This window comes from Macaca fascicularis, chromosome 11, assembly GCF_037993035.2.
Source record: "Macaca fascicularis isolate 582-1 chromosome 11, T2T-MFA8v1.1".
NCBI classification, from domain to species: domain Eukaryota; kingdom Metazoa; phylum Chordata; class Mammalia; order Primates; family Cercopithecidae; genus Macaca; species Macaca fascicularis.
Window position 1 is genome coordinate 17,975,132 of NC_088385.1, and position 18,261 is coordinate 17,993,392.

The window sequence follows — 18,261 nt, forward strand, 5'->3', positions numbered from 1 at the left end:
TTATCAGGGTCACTTTTTGCAATCTCAAAAGCAGTTCAAAACCAAAGGATGTCAAAAGCCAGTGCAGTTTGGAGGAAGTCTGAAACCCAGGGCTCTGCACTGCTTGTCTCTTTCTAAATTGAAGTGCAGAACTGCATTAAGGTTGTTGCCATCAATCACTGTTCAAGTCCAGGATAAAAGATCTGTACCTACTAGAAAGCAATCTCCCACCCCACAGTGCTGCAATCAAGTGTATAAATTTTGTGAATTTCTACCAAAGCTTTCTAAAGTATCTGGCTTATGCCCCTGATTGTATTATCTTCCATGTGTAGGTTATATCTTTCCCCCAAAAATTGTTAGGAAACATTTGCTTACTGCCATGTGACATCTAAAAATATAAAGACATTAAGAGATGTGAGAAAATGCCTACGGGTTTTCGTATTCCAATTGCCATCCCCGAAAGCCACAACAGAGTGATTCACTGCTTTTCATGGAGAAAATTACCAATCAACAGAGAAAGAAAAAGGAGACACTGAGGGATATAGTGTGGGCAGCTCTAGTTATAGTCATTCATTATCACAGCTTGTATACTGCACAGTGGGCGCTTCAAAAGATCACAGCTGGACTTTGCATGAAGCACATGTTACAGGATATCGCAAGCTGGGTCCCAGATCATCTGGGTCAGGGGCCAGGCCAAAGTTGTAATGAAAAGCATTACAAGTTTAGTAGTTTTCAGAAGAAGGACGAAGAAGAGATATAAAATTCACACATATGAACCTATTTGGGAGAAACTTGATGGAGGAAAATGAAAGAAAAAAAAACATGGAACAAGATCATTCCTAGTTAGAAATTTAACTTTTTTAAACCAGGAAAACCAAGGAATGCAATAGAATAGTGTCCATTTAAACAGAGAAGAATATGACTCCATAAGCAAGGCCTTGGAATTTTGCTGCAAAGGGCTGACATATGTAGTGAGCAAAGATCAGAATTACAAAATAAAAAATAAAAATGTAGCCCTATTTCCACGCTGAAGTGAACTGACAAGCCATACCCACTATGTGCCTGGGAGTCCCTGTCTTGGGTCATTCAGTCTCCCAGAACTGTCCACAATCCAGTGGACAGTTTCCTTCTCACCTTGGAGAGGTGGGGAGAGCTGGGGTCCTGAGTTGAAAGGCTTGAGCTACTGGCAATGGCTCTGACATGAAAACGAGCCCTATCTCTCCGTACAGGCCCCACAGCCAAGCTTCCGGCAAGCAGTAGCTCTGGGTACTGTAGCCAAGAACGATCAAAAGCAAAACCCCAAGTCCATGAGGCAGATCTAATACATCATCCACAGCACCCTTGGAGGCGCAGACTTGGAGATGGAAGTGCACTGGCTGAAGTCAATAGGGACGAGGTAGAGCCCTTTTACCTGCTAGAAACTTGTGATCCTGAATGCTGATTTGTCCCGTGCACTACCGATAAAGAGATCTCTGAAATGGATCTGTCTGCCCCACTCATACGCTAAAAGCCTCATTCCTGACTCCACGGGTCTGTATCTCCCAGCTTTGTGAGTAGGAAGCAGAATTTTTCGAATGCTCTTGCTCCAAACTGGGGAGTAAGACCACACAGCCAGGTGGCTTCTAGCTTGGCATCCCCATGAGTTGCGAAGATATTTCATATGCTTTCAGATTCAATTCGTCTCACATGTACAAATGATTAATAGCAGCAATTCTATTGCATCCAGATATCCATTTTTCCAGTTGTTTCCCACCCCCCTCCCCTCGCCATGGAAATGTCATTTTAGCCACTAAGAAACCAAACACAGACATCGATAGCTTTAAAACTCTGTTTTTGGTTCACCTTCTCTGGTATCATTTGGAGTAAGCACAGCACACAACATTGCAGCAGTCCAAAGAAAGTCCTCCACCAGCCCTGGATAATGGAGGCCCTTGGAGAGACTGATAATGACTGAGTCATGGGGATTTAACCCAGAAATCCAACAGCCAGCAAGCTAGTCTTCTTCATCTTGAAAAATCTTAATAATCCAAACAATATGTGAAATATTAAGCTAGAGCACTTTCATGAAATTCCATATCTAATTCAGAAACTGGCATGGGATTTCTTTCTTTGTTTGTGTTCACAAATACCCCATTCATCAAGATTGCTAATGGCTGGGCTTTGCAGACTTAAAATGTGAGAAACGAGATATTGTAAGACGACAGTGTTGGCAGTCTGGGCTGCTAAGTTTCAAACCCTGGCCCTGCCACTTACTAGTTACGTAACCTTGGATATCATGCTTAACCTCCCTCTCCTCCATTTCTCCGTCTGTAAGCGGAGATAATGTTAGTTATTTCATAGGATTGTTATGAGAATTAATCACTACATGTAAATTGTTTAGAATAATCTGTGGACATCATAGGAGTTCAATAAATGTAGATACTATTATGTCTGGGTGAATCTTCTCTCCATTTATAGAGGAAGAAGGCAAACGACTAAAGCCTGCTGGGGTGTTGACGTTTATATTGATGAGAAGAGAGTAAAGAGTGGAGAAAAGAAAGTAGAAGTGATGTCACACATAGAACCAAGTGGAAAATACCTGCAGGGCATTGCAAGAGGGTGACTGCAGGGCTTTGCTATTCACAGAGCAAACTCTGGGAGTATGCCATTGCAACCACTGACCACTGGCCGGAGCCATTTGGAAATTCAGTCATTTTCTCTCTCTCGGACTTTGAAGAATTAAATCACTGTTCACAAGACAATCGTATCTCAGAAAAAGAAGAAGAAAGTAATACTAAATGAATTAACTTTTTTTTTTTTTGAGACGGAGTTTCGCTGTTGTTGCCCAGGCTGGAGTGCAATGGCATGATCTCGGTTCCCTGTGCCTCCGCCTCCCAGGTTCAAGTGATTCTCCTGCCTCAGCCTCCCGAGTAGCTGGGATTACAGGCATGTGCCACCACGCCCAGCTAATTTTGTATTTTTGGTAGAGGCGGGGTTTCTCCACGTTGGTCAGGCTGGTCTCAAACTCCTGGCCGCAGGTGATCCGCCCGTCTCAGCCTCCCAAAGTGTTCGGATTATAGGTGTGAGCCACCGCGCCCGGCCCTCTAATTAACTTTTAAAAGATCTCCTGGATTCTTACTAAAATAACTCTCCATCCTCACCAAATATCTCCTCCCAGGTCTTAGCCATAATGGGACCAAGGGGCCACTGTTAGCTAGGAAGACTTTCAAAGGTTAAAAATAATCGAATATTGACTCAAAGACATACTATCACATTATAAAGTACAGGTCTTATTTTTTCTCATCTAAAACAATTAAAAATTTCTATAAGTCTAAAAAAGATGAGCCAATTGTTATGTAATAGCAATTGTTAAATTGCAAAACATATGCTTTCCACATATTCTTGTTGATTCTGGAATGACATCAACGTAAAGTGATATAAAGTGTTCATCTTTACATTCTGACTTAACAATAATAATTTTTACTCCCTGACGATCTCAAAATACTTAACAGCCATTATCTAACTAAGAAGGTATTAAGCCACGTATTGTGGCTTAAGACTATTATCCCAGCACTTGGGGAGGCTGAGGCAACTGGATGGCTTAAGGCCAGGAGTTTGAAACCAGCATGGGCAAAATAGGGAGACCTTGTTTCTACAAAAAAAAAAAAATTAAAACACTAGCTGGGCATGGTGATGTGTGCCTGTGATTGGTCCCAGCTCCTGAAAGGCTAAAAATGAGAAAATCCATTAAGCCCAGGAGCTTGAGGATGCAGTCAGCCATGATTGCACCACTGTGCTCCAGCCTGGGCAACAGAGAACTTGTCTGAAAAACAAAAACAAAAACAAAAAACACAAAAGAAAGTATTAACGGGAGATTTTTATGCAAATATTATAAAAAGTTGGAGCAGAAAATATGGGGATGTAAGATCTAAATTGTGATAAATCTTTGAAACGTAATAATAATAACTCATTATTATATTGTCTTTAATGGTTTAGAATATATCTTCCCATGCATTATATCATTTAAATTTTAACATAAACCTCTAAGATAGGTGGATAAACATATAATAATCTGTAATCAAGAAAGCTCCAGAATATTGAAATTGAGTAATCAATTTAGTTTCAATTTTAAAAAGTAAATGCAAAATTAAAATAATTTTGTATATAAATTCAAAACTTTGTAATCTTCCTGAAATGTATATTAGTAAAGAAAAGCATTTCTTTTTTTCAGATAAAAAAAGGCATTTATCTCAATTTTTAGTGAAAGAAAATCAGCGGAGACATGAAATGCAGTATTCAATCGAAGCTTCTAGTTCAGGTGTACAATTTTTAACCCAGGACGAATATTTTCCCTCACGTTATGTAAAGTTTTATGCCTACAACATCTTATTTTACAATCTGTCATTCCGAGATATTAGGAAGCTATTACGGCATTTTCTTTAAATAAATGATCTCCATATATCATTTAAGAAAAATAATTTTATTGTACTTTGTTCCAAATCCAGGAAAAGCACAGCTTTTACACAGGCCCATAAATAGCATGGAAAACAAAGGTCTTCCAAATTTACCCTAAACTTACTTGTTTCAGGGTTAACCTGTCATGAACCCAGCTGGGAGTAGTCCCCAGTCTCATCAGAACTATGTATCTTTTCATCTTCCATAAAGAGTAGAATGAGGAGCCTATAAACAAACACTTAATATCTCTGTTTGCCCATCGAAGTTTCGCAGGAAGCCAGATAATCTTTCTAAAAGTAAAACGTGTGATGCGAATTTATGGAAATTCATTCTACATCATTGTCACTCTCCAGGACACATCAAACCCAGTGACACTCAGGAGTCAGAATGTGATGGTGAACACAAATCAGAGAAGGGAAGAAATCAATTACTTAATGTCTTTATGTCCATTTCCTCGTTTACACCACTAGTCTCCAAAGATATAGAAGAAAATATTCAAACTTCTATTTTTGTTATTTTAATCTCATTCTTCCAAAATGTCTACATTTTATATTTTTTATAATGTGAATAATATATTAATACAGTAGTGACAGGCAGTAAATCCAAATGAACCTAGTTGAAACAAGAGGGAGAATATTCAATATTCCTTTGTATATGAGAGCAGTCTTGCAAGGAAGAAGGACTTTTTTATACTCAAATGGATGTATTCTGCTTTTCGAAACTGGCTTGCTTCTTAAGGAAAAAAAAAAAAAAAAGAAATATGACCAGTGAAAAATTTTCTAGAGAATATGTGATAAACCACAATGTCTGAAATTTCTAAATCCAGTAAAGTTTCCCCTGACTTATGCTACGTGATCAGGATGAGTCTCATTTATCAGGAATTCACTGAGATCCGGATCATGATTACAGGCTGTAAACCTGGGAACACAATATGTTTGAAGTGATGAATTCAATAGCGTCCGATGACAGCAAATCATAACGACAGAAGGTGTGTCATAAAATCAGTCAGAGACGAATTGTGAAAAATGAATATTGCCAAGTCAGCTTGTGGGAAATTATGTGATTTTCCCTGTATTTCTAACATTTTAAGAAGGTCAACCTTCAGGAGTCCTTTCAGAATCTGAACTGAGGTACTTAGGAGGTCTCTCATAGATTCCATAATTTGAAATACCACAAGAAAGAATGGGGGCAGGCATAGAGAAGGACATTCTATTTTCCTGTAATTTTATTTTCCCTTAACCTAATAAAACACTCCAATGGAAAGTGACAAAAAAACAGCTCCAGTAATTTGTCAAACGCAGACTAGGAACTGCATAAATAGCCTCAATATGGTTCCGCCAGAATTGACTTCATTCCTGCGCAGGCAAGATCTCAGGGACAGGTGCAGACCCCCAATTTTTTTTTCTGATGGCTATGTTTATATTAAATAATATTCATTCTCCCTGAAGTACTTAATCTTAGATTAATTGCCACAATTGCCAGAATACACATAAGTTGGACCCAAATTCTGCCATGTTTCAACAACTAGAATATAGAACACGAAATATTTAGTTCCTTTGCTGCTGTGATATCAATCTCATATCAATCCTCTTTCACATATTCTTAACCGTGGCCTAGACGTCAAGATTTTTAATGCTCTCACATAATTGTAATGTGCACCCTAAAACTGAGAATCAATGGACAGGGGACTCAGAAACTCACAGAGAAGATCTTTAGGGAGCTTGCAATGTGATTCAGAGCAGAGTGGCCATCTGCTCTTAGAATCCCTCACTCCCCTGGATCTCCTGGAATGCCCCTACCTCCCGCTAGGTGAAGACACCTCAGTTAGTGTCAAGAAATGCTCCAACCTGTATGAAAGTAATTGTGTCATTTTTTAGCAACAGTAGGGTATTTTAAGGGAAAATTCTGAGGTTGGGCTCTCTGGGGGAAAATAATTATTTTAAACTCTTTCCCATATTATCAGGTTATGGCCCTAGACACCAGGGTCTACTAGAGAGGGAAAGGTAGGAGGAGGGTGAGGATCAAAAACTATGCTCACTACCTGGGTGATGAGACCATTTGTACACCAAACTTCAGCGACATGCAATTTACCCATATAACAAACCTGCATGTGTACCCCCTAAACAAAAACAAAAGTTGAAAAGAAAAAAAATTAATACAAAACATAAATTTGATAAAACACTAGTAAGGCTGATGAGAAAAAAGAACAGAAGAAAAAACTTAAGAATTTGAGGAATGACTACAGATAGAGTAGATATTTATACAATGATTTGAGAATACTATGAAGCAAATTATGCCAACATATATTAAGATATAAAAATGGGCAATATTTTAGAAAAATATAACATCAAAAATTGAACTGAGAAAACCTGGAAAACTGTTTTTTCAATGACCAATGACCATTAAAAAGTTGAACATACGAGACTTAGAAAAATGTTTTAGTAAATCTTAGAGGAATAGATAAGCTTTCTCTTATATACATTATTTCAGAGGATACCCAAATAGCTATACAAATTATATTTAAAAATACATTATATTTTAGATTATATAAAAATCAGTAGCATGATGATATCAGGAAGTGAAATTACTTATTTTTTTCCTGTTCAGCATTTATAGCATTTCATTTTGTCTGGATGTTTGCTGGGCCATGTGCTCCAGTCAAAGATTAACCTTTGTAGGAAAAACATTAAAAAATTAAAAATGCACATTTAATTCTAATGTTTTAAATCTTCTCTACTCAAAAGAGGTTAAAATGAAGATAAAAATTAGTTTATATCAATCTAATATATTATTTAGATAGTCTGGCTTTGAGTCAAAGAGATGAGGAGGAAGAGAAGAAGAGCAAGGAGGAGAGGAAGAGAAGAGGAGGAGGAAGAAGAGAAGGTGGCAGAAGAGAAGGAGGAAGAGAAAAAGGAGGAGAAGAAAACGTTAATTTAGAAGAAGGAATCAAACCAAGAAAGACATGGAGGCTACTTCTTCACAGCCATATGGGATAAATGACAAAGAACAGGCCTTGCTATTTAATGAAAATAAGCTGCCAAAGTACAGGACCATGCAGAAAATAACAAAGCATTTAATTATACAGTGACAGTTGCAGCACTGGGGATTTCCCAGAGATTAATGGAGCAGCTGGGAAGAGTCGATGGCCCTGGGGACAGCCAATATGATACCAGTCAATGAATAATACTCGGGAAAACCTTCTTGTTAACTTCACTATTAAGCAGAAAATGGAGGAGAACTTGGGTGCTTGGCTTGTTTTCCTCTTTTTCTTCTTATTAGAAAAAAATTAACATGGGGTAATTTGATTTCAATTAAGATTCCCACAGAGATAATTAGACCATCTAGTTCATCTCACTCACTATGCAACTATCTTAACGATGGATAAAACTTTTCCACTACTTCAGGCTAAACTGGAAGTTATGATCAACATAATCTTTGAGGAGATGGTGGGAGGAAATAGACTTTGAAAACTGACCTTTCAAGAGCAGAGGGGTAGAACCAGCTCTCAAGGCAACAAGTAGGAATAAAGCACAATGCTGAATACTAATAAAATACACTACTCTTGTTGGAAAGTAAAGCTTAAAATGTGCTGAAGAGCAAATGCAGTACTTAGCAAATCCAAAGTCTAACTATATTAATACAAACTAAATGTGCTTCGAATGGAAGCCAGCAAACTCCTTAAGTCTGGGGTCTGAGCACAATTGTTTACTTGTTCACACTTTATTCGGTGACCAGCCATAACACCGATGGGTCTTAAGTTTGACAATGTCAGCTACAAATGTGAATTAAGGCCATACATATTTACCACATTTTCTTAGTCATTTAGCTATTCTTAATAGCAAAAATAAATGCTGTGAGAACTTATTTTTTATTATTTTGACATGGAGTTTCGCTCTTGTTGCCCAGGCTGGAGTGCAATGGCACAATTTTGGCTCACTGCAAACTCTTCCTGCCTCGTTCAAGTGATTCTCCTGCCTCAGCCTCCCGAGTAGCTGGGATTACAGGCACCCACCACCACACCCAGCTATTTTAGTAGAGACAGGGTTTTGCCATGTTGGCCAGGTTGGTCTCGAACTCCTGACCTCAAATGATCCGCCCGCCTTGGCCTCCCAAAGTGCTGGGATTACAGGTGTGAACCACCGCACCTGGCTGAGAACTTTCTCTTGGGTTATACTAGATGAATTACAGACTTTATTATAATTTTATGAGACTACATATTGTTCTCCCTTTTATTATCAGGAAATAACTAAATACTGAACATATGAGGACATGGAGAATGTTTTCCCACCAGAGTAAATGATAGAGAACACCAAACTGGGTTATAGAGTTCCAGAGCTAGAATGGGTCCTAGACAGGCAATACTCGTATCTTAAGGATGAGGAATAGATATCCAGAGAGATGAATTACTACGTTTGCAAGGCCATATGGTTAATTAGCGAGAAAGCCAAGACTATAACTCCTGTTCCTTGCTCACCAGTCCAATGTTCACGTATTTCCAGCAGTGTTTTGTTTTGTTTTGTTTTTTTCTCACACAGTTGCCTTTAATGCCTCCTTGGTGAAGAGATATTTATCTTACATGCTCTAATAGAATAGGTTTTTGACAAAGGACAAGACAGAACACTGTGTCCAGGGACCCCAGCTTGGGTAACCACTGTTACTTAGAGAAGGTCACAGTGTCTCTACAGAGATATTCAGAAAGTTACACAAACACACAAAGCTTTCTAATCTATTAACATTCTCTTTGGATTGTCATGCATGAAGAAATCCCCCAAGAGGAGGCAGCATCAAGTACGTCAACAAAAAGTGATGATCTTGTGGATTATTTCATGCTCCCACTCTGACTCCTGCCCTGGCCATGGCATTCATCTTTCGTGAACTCCAGAAATAAAGATATAATATATTTTTCATATTTAATGTAAAGATGAAATTTTATTTAAAAATTAGGTGTATCTAGCACATAACAGGTGGACATGATGTGTGCTTATACCAAAGCATATTAAAACTGTATCTAGACTGTAATGGGTGCTCAACAGTATGAGATTATTTGCTCTTCCTTAAAAGGGTTTTTCAGCTGAAATTATAGTCCTTAGAGATAAGTAAATATGCTGCTTGGAGAAAGGATGAAATCAGCTATCCTTTCCATAGCTTTCTGTTCTCTATGGGCAGTAGTTAAGAGAATGCCTCAGACGCCCATGCACTCTCAGAGTAAGGCGAGAGATCACTTGTTCTTTCTATCAGATTTCTTGATTTCTTCATCAGTCACCAGAAAATGCAAGGAGTCCCATATTGTCTCTCCTCCCCATGAGTCCACTAGGCTGCATTCAAAGCTGTCCTGGGCTATATGCTATGCACAGCATATAGCTATGTAATGATGGTAATGTTCTATGTTTGCCCTGCCTTACTTGGATTATTGCAGTAGCCTCCTAACTGGTTTCTATGTTCCTACCCTTGTTTTCAACCTCTCTCCTGTAAACACACACCATATTGTTTTCTTAGCATAGAAATGATAGACTGTTAAATGTGACACATGTCATTTCTTTGCTTAAAATATTCCAATGGTTCTTCATCTTATTCCAGTAATAGCCAAAGTCTTCATAGTGACCTGCAAGAAGCTACATAGTTTCACCTGCCCAGTAATCTCCCGGACCTCTTTCTTCTTTTCCATTCCACTCTACTCCACCTAAACTGGCCTTCCTTTGGCAGAAATAGACCCTTTCACTTGCTGTTTCCTTTGCCTAAAATACTATTTGTCCATATATCCACACGATTCACTCTCTCACTCTTTTCAGATCTTTGCTTAAATGCAATCTTCTCACTGAAATATTCTAGTTATTCTGTTAAAAATTGCAACTCTTATTATTTTTAGTCTCATCATTTTTCCCCATCATAGCTATCACTGACACACTGTGCATTGAAGTATTAATTTTCTTATTATATCTCTTTCCCTTTAGAAGGCAAATTTCGTTTTTAAAGCTCTTTTGTTCATTGCCATATTCCCATAGCCTTAAACAGTGACTTACACATAGTAGGTGGTAAATAAACATTTGTTGAATAGATGGTTCTACAGCTAGAGGATTAGAAAGAAGGGTCTTCTGGGAGAGGACTTTGCATTACCTTAAACCAAACATGAGGATTAAGAAATGAAAGGCTTACTGAATCTGTTCTCAAAAATTCATGGAAAAGGCAGAAGGCCACGGCCTCCTGGTTATCACCTATGTCAGCAAGGTTACAAACCAAGGAGCTTGACATTCAGAAACCTGCATGATTTCTTAAACTCTACACATTCCCAAATATGCCATTTTTACAATTCTCTATCCATTTCTAGGTAGTAGTTTACAATGTTACACTTCTCAGTAACAGTAAGATAAGAGAGAAGGGTACAGTATATGAAGTCCAGTTTAAGAATAAGATTACAGGTGTGAGAGTTCAATTCCATAAGAGTTAAAGTAGATGAGGATAGCTTAAAGGCTTAAAGAAGCTTAGGCCTGCTGCTTCTGTGGTAAGGGACATAAGAAAGCACGGGAAGTCAGTTTGGGTCTACAACAGGTCCTCATGGTTCCAGGGGTGTCCAATCTTTTGGCTTCCCTGGGCCACATTGGAAGAAGAATTGTCTTGGGCCACACATAAAATACACTAACATTAATCATAGCTGATAAGCTTTATTTTTTTAGTTTTTTTTTTTTTTTTTTTTGAGACGGAGTCTTGCTCTGTCCCCCAGGCTGGAGTGCAGTGGCGCGATCTCGACTCACTGCAAGCTCCGCCTCCCGGGTTCACGCCATTCTCCTGCCTCAGCCTCCCGAGTAGCTGGGACTACAGGCGCCCGCCACCTCACCCGGCTAGTTTTTTTTGTGTTTTTAGTAGAGACAGGGTTTCACCGTGTTAGCCAGGATGGTCTCGATCTCCTGACCTTGTGATCCGCCCGCCTCGGCCTCCCAAAGTGCTGGGATTACAGGCTTGAGCCACCGCACCCGGCCGCTGATAAGCTTTAAAAAAATCACAAGAGAATCTCATAACATTTTAAGAAAGTTTACAAATTTGTACTGGGCTGCATTCAAAGCTGTCCTGGACTATATGCTGTGCACAGACCGCAGGTTGGACAAGTTTGGCAAATAGTGGGAATGTCTTGGGGTGCTCTAATACCCGAAAGCAAATGTCACTGGTAATGGCTTACGCATACAACATAGTTCTAGGTTGACCAAAGAGGGCAAAGATGTTCCTTAATTTGTAGGTCAACCCAGTTCTGATAGAGCCAAAGAGAGTTTTCAACATTCAGAATATACAGGTTAAGTAGCTGAAAACATAAATGATAGGTAAAAACAAGAAGAAAGCCCAGTTTAAGACCTTGATAATGGACAGAGCCAAAGATGGGAAATACAAAAGAAGGAAGAACACGGTATCTGGAGTGAGTATACGCAGTATCTGGAGTGAGTATATTCATTTTCTGTTGCTGCATAACAAATTGCCACAAGCTTAGTGGCTCCGAACAGAACCCTTTACCATCCCATAGTTTTCTGTGGTCAGAAGTCCTTTGCTCAGCATCTTGCCAGGCTGCAATCAAGGTCTCAGTTGGGATTGCAGCCTCATCAGAGGCTTGACTTAGAAAAGATTTACTTCCAAGCCTCCTCAGGTTGTCAGTAGACTTCAGTTCCTCAAAGTTGTGAGACTGAGGTTTCACCGTTTCACTGGCTGTCACCTGGCACCACTCTCAGCTCCTAGCAGTTACGCACAATTTCTTGCCACATAGCCCTCCCACAACATGGCAGCTACTTCTACAAAGACAGCAAAGAGGTTTCTCTCACTTGTCTGCTAAGACAGTCTTATGAAATGTAACTTTTAATTATGTAAGTGGCATCCTATCACCCTTGCTATTTCCTATAGGTTAGAAGACAGTTACGGATTCTATGCACATTCAAGGAGCCAGGACATGACTCATTAGAGGTCCCATCAGGGGTGCCTGTCACACCCACACAAGGATCATAGATCTTCAGACAATCATATTGCAGTCACAGGCTGCTGCCATACATGGTAGCGTGGACTTATGTGTAGACTACAATGATTTGCTAATTCTAGATGTAGAACTGAACATTCTAAACAGTAAATCCTTTCTCTCCCTTATTGTCTGTATGCAATCAAGCATTAGCTTTTGTTAATTATGCCTTTCTGAGACCTCTGAAATCTGTCCACTTTCTCTCCAAGCCACTCACTATAGTGTCAAGGCCTCATCTTCCCATTATAATCTATTCCTCATAGGGAAGCCAGATAATTTTTTTCCAAATTATAAATTTAATAACATCACTCTTGATTCAAGCTCTTTACTAGCCGCTATCATATTTAGGTTAAATCACAAACTTCTTAACGTGATGTGAACTCTACTTACCTTTCCAGCTTCATCTCTCTCCAGCCTCCCCTTGAACTCCATGATCCAGTCAAGTTAACTTTTTCTTCATTTTACAAAGGTTCCTTGTTTTCTCTTACCTCCACTTCTGCTATGCTATTTCTTCCACTCTAAAGACATCCATATCATTTATCCCTTCTCTCCTCAGTCAATTCCAACTTGGCCCATTCCTACTCATCTTCAGCTCTGTGACCTCTGATCCCCACAAGCCTAAATTCAGTGTTGCTTCTATACATTCTCATAGATCCATGCACTTCTCTTATCCTGGCACTTACTGCTTTATCAGGATCTGCCTGACTTGTCAGCCACAAAATCCCCAAGGCTAACAGTGACTTGACCTAGTGACTGCTGAGCTGCTGTTGAATGAACAAATGCCAAGTGTTATGGTGAGCATTGTATTGTCATTGTCCTGGACGCCTAATATAGTTTAGATCTGTGTCCTCGTCCAAATCTCACGTTGAGTTGTAATCCCCAGTATCAGAGGTGGAGCCTGGTGGGAGGTGTTCAGATCATGGGGCAGATTTCTCATGAATGGTTTAGCACCATCCCCTTGGTGCTGGCCTCGTGACAGTAGGTGACTTCTCATGAGAGCTGGTTGTTTAAAATTGTGTGGCATTTCGCTCTCTCTCTCTTGCTCCTGCTCCTGCTATGCGAGGTGCCTGCTTGCCCTCTGCCTTCTGCGATGATTGGAGGCTTCCTGAGGTCTCCCCAGAAGCAGGTGCTGCTATGATTCTTGTATAACCTATAGAATCATGAGCCAATTAAACCTCTTTATAAATTACCCAGTCTCAGGTATTTATATCAATACAACAATAGCCTAACACAACGGCTTACAGTTATTTTTCCTCAGGGTTAGAATGTATTTTTTAAAAACCCTAAATATTGCCTATGCAATACCTTTTATTTTGAGATAATTTTAGACATATAAAAGTTATGAAAATAGCACAGAACAGAGAATTATGTATTACTTCACTTAACCAAAATGCAGTGATTAAAACTAAGAAATTAATATTGGTACAATACTATTAACTAAACAACTGATTCAACTAGATTTCATCAGTTTTTTTTCCAATAATGCTGTTTTTTTCTCTTTCTAGTATATGATTCAACACCCTACACTGTATTTACTTGTCATGTTTCCTTGGTCTTCTGTAATCTGTGACAGTTCCTCAGTCTTTCCTTGTCTTTCATGACCTTAACACTTTTAAAGAGTACTGGCCAGTCATTTTGCAGAATGTCATTGATTTGTGGTTTGTCTGATATTAACCCATAATGAGTATATACATTATTGGAAATAATGCCAGAGAAGCGATGTGCCCTTCTCAGTGCATCATATAATCATGTCAGTATATCTCATTCCTAATGATGCTAACCTTCAGTATTGCTTAACATGGTGTCTGCCAGATTTTTTTCACCATAAATTCCACTTTTCTCTTGGTAATGAATAAATATTTATTTAAGGGGAGACACTATGGGACTATGCAAATATCCTGTTTCTGCTTAAATTTCTACCCACTAAATCTACGATGGCTGCTATTAGTGATTATTCATCTGGTATTCTAACATTCTATTCCACTCATGCATTCTATAATTCATTAATTGGAATTGTGTTCTAAGGATGACTTGCTGTTTCTACTGCCTTTATTCGGTTATTTGTTTCAGTATGGCCTCAGGGATATCCATTTTATCCCTTGAGTTATATTCAGTAATATTTTTGGCTTTATGCTGTTATTTATTTTGCTTAAACTGTGTAACTCCTGGCATGGGGAACTGTTTTTATTTGAGGTTGGTAGACATGCCTCCACCCTTTCATTTTTCAGCACTTCCTTACTTTCAGACACCACAAGATGTTCCTCACTAATCTTCATTCCATGCCCCAACCCTTGAATCTAATCACTTCTCCAAAAACTCCACGTGCCTTCCATTGGAGAATTTATATCTGCGTCTCAGAACACTGTGATGGCTTTAACTCTACACTCATCCCATGTTGCCCTCACTGGGGCTCTCTGTCTCACTTCTGGTTCCCTCAAAGAAAGATAAACTCAAAATGACAGCTTTAGGAACTCATATGGGTCCACAATATAATAATATAATAATGAACACATGACCATATAATATAGGAGCAAGAGTTCTGTGCTTAGAGCTGGGAGATATTCCTGATCATCTGGTATTTTCACTCTGGGTCCAGTTTGGATGGAAAAATATTGTGAGTAAGAGGAAGTACAAGTATAATTGCAAATGAGAGAAATCAGTCTTAGAACGTTTTGGCTATCATTTCCCCTGGATGTGTTATGTTCGTCAGTTTTCAGTGGTAGGCAAATGATTCAGGTTATTATTAATCCTATAGAAAGGAGCAAATCAGTGAAAAGAGGCTTGCTTCTTTTTATTCTCTACTTTCCCATCCCTCCCTCCAAAAGGATGGGAAATCTCTTGAATGTGAGATTTCATATTGACAGCAGGAAAAAAAAGTAAGTACCTTTACAAGAACAATCAAAACAATGACTCATAAACTCTGTGCAAGAATTTAAGATTATTTCCCTGTTTTGAAAACCTTTAGGGGATTATGCTAAATCATGTGCCGACAGGTGAAAAGGAGAGAGTGTGCGTGCAGCTGGGGGACATCTATGTTTGCATGAAACACATTTGCAGGGTTCAGGCTAGGCTCTAAATAACAAACAGTGGTTTCCTTCAACAGCACATTCCAGGCCTTGCTGTTAGGGAGCAAAGGCAAGACGCATTTAAGTAAAATCATGAATGATCATTCAGAAGTCACTGAATGGTCCCTTGAAACACTCTTCCTACTCTCTCACATATTGTCTCCCACTCCTCGGTTCTCAAAATATATACACTCTCCCCTCAGAACATGTGCTTTTGAAAATCAGTTTTATTAGACCGAATGTTTTTAATTTAAAAAACGAAGAAGAGGAAGAAGGAGCCCGATCTCCCTAAAAAGTTTGGTGTTCGGTGAACTCTCCATTATGAATGCCACACTCTTACTTCCATTCCATCATCTCAGATTCATACACTGTACATACAGCCTTGGTGTTGCTTAAAATTTTGGAGCCCATCTCTTCCAAGAATGCTTAACATGATATTCACCTCTCAGATGCCAAGAAAGGAGTTCTATTTTGCTTTATTGGTTAACAACAGCAGGATCTCTTGCTGTGTCCATTTTTCACCCTCTGGTTGCTGCAGGATGTTGGGCTGAATGTGTCTGACCACTGAGAACTTAATGAAATTCACAGAGGAAATCTTACAGGGGGCATTGGGTTCTCTAGGTGCAATTTCCACAACCACGTCATATCCACTATCTCTGTAAGACCAATTTCCAGGCTGCCAGATGGCACATGGTAACTGATGCCAAGGATTCAGTCCTTTATATCCATCAAAAATTGAGAGTGTTTTTCCATTTGTTTTGTTTTCTAAATATCTATATATATTACCTTCCAGCGAACGCTTTGTGGAAAGGTTTAATCTACTACCCAGAAAGCCAGAGAGCTTGTCAAATTAATGCTTGCAAAGTGGCTTGAATAAAGCCCTTCTGAACATCATTATAGTCATGAATAAATAACTGCTGACATGGGAACATTCTAGATAGCCCCCGAGATATGATGGCAGAGTGGAGGAGATTTCCACAATGCCTCCAGGAATACTGCCTTGGGTAAGGTCCAATATGACTGGGATGAGCCCAAGCTGTTACAAATGGAATGACATACAAACGCTATAAGACCATCCTGCCTCCCCTTTCCACCTCTCACACAAGTGGCACTGCTCAGAATGCCAAGGGTGCCTGATTAGGGAACGAAGAGTTGGAGCAACAGAGAGGCCATTGTTAATCTTTGTCTTTCTTGCCCACTCATTTTCCTCTTGCTAAGTAGGTGGCCGTCACCCTATTCCATGAAAGATTATATATTCCGGTTCCATAACTTCCCATGGAAAATTTCCACTTACCTTCTTAAGGCACAGCAAGCTTGGCTGTATGTGTGTGTGTGTGTGCATGTGCGTGCATGCATGTGTGTTGTATTCTGTTGGTTTAGTTAATTACCCAAATCCATCAGCATCTATTTGTCTCAAATTGAACTGCGGTCAAAGGATGGGAGGAAATCAGTAACTGCTGCCATATGGCACCAAACCGAGACATGCAGATACCTAGAAGTTGCATCACTAATAATAATTACATTGCTAATATGCCACCCACCTTCCTGGAAGGCTCACAGCTTCGGTTCTCATCCTGCTGCCTATTAATATCTCCAATTCATGACTTAAATCAAATGCATGAATAACTTAAGGTGAAAAGCCAATCCATCAGCTGCTTTTGTGTTTTGTGTGTCTTGGGAAAGTTTTTCAAGCCATATGAACAAGCAAATGTGGAAGGGACATAGGTGTCCAGCATAATGCTCAATGCTTTGCGTATGTGCCCCATCCAAAACGATACCCCAAAGCTAGGTGTGGGAACTTTGACTGCCTAAGGCGTATGATTCGATGACTTCTCTCCCTCTTTCAGGCCATTTAAAATCTGAGAAAGGGATTTCTATTCCTTCTCAAGTTTCCATGAGTAAACTCCATCTGGTCAACAATTCATTGAACTGGATTCATGTTAAGTCAAATGAGAAAGCAGTCAGATAATATCTATAGATATGTAGGAGTAAGCACATTGCCCATACCTGTTTAATAGTATGGATGCAGCTCTTATATTTATCTATGGAAAAGGAAAGAAAAATCATTTCATTTTACCCAGGCACAGGTTCTCTGACTGAAGAGATGACTGTGGCTTCAGCTTCCTGAACTGAGATAATTAACACTGTCAGTTTATTACAAGACTGGCATAAACATGCTAGAAATTGACACCTTGTTTTAATCATTCTTTTCCCCTGAGGAAATATTTCTCAAACAGATGTAACTCCAAGCTAGGGCTTCATATTAACAACTGTATTCAAGGTCAAAGCCCTGGTGTAAAGGTCAATCAGGTCCTCAGCTCCCAAGACTGTAGGCCTTGCACCAAAAATATGCTTAGGGTCAACTCAAACACATGAATGAGAAAAGCTTTTAGTGATTGGTGAGCATTTAGTTTACACTAAAAATGAAACACATACTGCCTCTCTGGGATGAGAAATCGTTTCTAAAGAACTTTAGAGGTGGTGATTCCACAATTACTGTCAGTAATTCATTGAGGTAGGTATTTTGTACATAATTATGCTGTACTAGAAAGGGAAGGCTATTCCTGAGCATTCACAGCAGTTTATATTTTTACAAACGCTGTGCAATCTTTCTTAACTGCTGACACTGAAACAAAACAGTCCTAGGTGAGAATGAGAAGAGAAGTGAGAAAGGCCAGGAACATGAGGGGAGGATTCTAATCATAAAATAACCAAACCTCCTAATTGTTAGCATCTCATGAGACCACAGGTCTATTCAATCACAGGTCCTGAGGCTTTAATTTCATGTATAATGAC

General features: G+C 39.2%; 1 protein-coding gene across 4 annotated transcripts in view; it reads right to left on the bottom strand.

Annotated features, from left to right (window-relative positions):
• The window catches only part of RERG (RAS like estrogen regulated growth inhibitor), a 113,768-nt gene that overhangs the window by 73,578 nt on the left and 21,929 nt on the right, over positions 1-18,261 (bottom strand). Inside the window, exon 3 of one of the 4 annotated variants that reach the window (XM_074006322.1) lies at positions 12,791-13,550. The exons of the other annotated variants lie outside the window; for them this stretch is intronic. The gene's annotated coding sequence lies outside the window, so the exon portion shown is untranslated. The remainder of the gene's footprint in view (positions 1-12,790; positions 13,551-18,261) is intronic. 4 annotated transcript variants of the gene reach the window in all.